This window comes from Nematolebias whitei, unplaced genomic scaffold (genome assembly GCF_014905685.2).
Source record: "Nematolebias whitei isolate Nwh7 unplaced genomic scaffold, NemWhi1 Nwh_scaf_9122, whole genome shotgun sequence".
Taxonomy (NCBI): domain Eukaryota; kingdom Metazoa; phylum Chordata; class Actinopteri; order Cyprinodontiformes; family Rivulidae; genus Nematolebias; species Nematolebias whitei.
The window spans coordinates 1-1,188 of record NW_023627667.1 but is presented as its reverse complement, the minus strand read 5'-3'; the positions used below and the strand labels follow the sequence as shown (position 1 = coordinate 1,188).

At 39.4% G+C, this 1,188-nt stretch overlaps 1 long non-coding RNA gene across 1 annotated transcript; it reads right to left on the bottom strand.

Moving 5' to 3' along the window:
- Positions 1–241: 241 nt before the first annotated feature.
- On the bottom strand, positions 242–1,133 carry LOC119429858. Its single transcript, XR_005187855.1, has 3 exons — positions 988–1,133; positions 667–837; positions 242–403 (listed from the first exon to the last, which is right to left on the bottom strand). It is a non-coding gene; the product is annotated as an uncharacterized LOC119429858 (long non-coding RNA).
- Between the last annotated feature and the right edge of the window lie 55 nt (positions 1,134–1,188).

Here is a 1,188-nt window from a genome sequence, read left to right as displayed (position 1 = left end):
GACGTATACGGCGAAGCAACGTATTTATGGATTTTTCCACTTTATTAGACATATTTGGACTGATGCAACTTATAGGGCAAAGCAAAGTTTATGGCAGAAAATACGGTATCTTAGGAAGTTTTAGAAACTCCCAAACAGAGGCAAATAAAATAACGGTTTATTATAATTGTTTGTGTATTTTACAGTGTGTTAATTTACCACAGTTTTCAATTACAAGCCTATCGGTATATACAGACCTGTTTTCAGCTTTCTTGAGTAAAGTGTCCCACCTCTGCCCCAGGGATTCAATCTCTTTTGCAACCTTCTCCTTATCCACAGACTCAGCCAGTTCTGCAACCTTTCCTCCCTCGTTTTTTATCAGCTCCACGGTCGGCTTTCGGTCATCTAGCAATCTCTGCAGGAGCTGTCAGAGACGAACAAAGCAGGAGAGTTATTGAGCACAGTTTTATGGCGTTGTCTAGAAAAAAACAGTAAATCTAGCAGCCTTAAATTGGAGGTCTATTAAGCACAAAGTTTTGTGTGACACACGCACAGTCCACAATGGATGTCTATTAAATAAGATGAATGGTAGAGTAAGTGTTGGTTGTATGTTTTAACGTTTAAGTGTTGAGGTGAAAATAGAGTAGCTGGTGTGTTTGTGAATATCCTAGTGTGACAATGGCTTACTTTCTGTTCTTGTATTTGTGCTTTCACCACTTTGAACTCAGCAGATGGAGGTTTCTGATTGGCCACGAGCTCCTCTGTGTCAGTTAACCAGCTGAGGAGAGACTCCAAAGCATCCTGAAACCTCCCACAATGCAACAGGGCTTCATGCAGCTGCGCAGAACGCTCGGCAATCTACCAATGACATGGTGAACATAATTGTCACTAATTAAAGGAGGGCTTATGACAATATATAAAATACAATTTTTTTTTTTATCATAGTATAAAATAGGTTATGTTTTCACAAATGTTACCAGGTCATGCCTAAACATTAACTGCTCCAACCTTTTTATTTAGGGTATTCCACTTCAAGTTTACGTCTTCTAGGTCATCTTCAAGTTTCTTAGTGCTGGTGCCTTTAGCAGCGTTTTGGATGAGGCTCTGCCCGAGCAAGTTGATATCATGAAGCTGTGTCTGCAATGGTTCAATGTCATCTTTCTGGAAAGCCTAAATGCATAGGAAACAAATCCAAGTAAATATATTTTA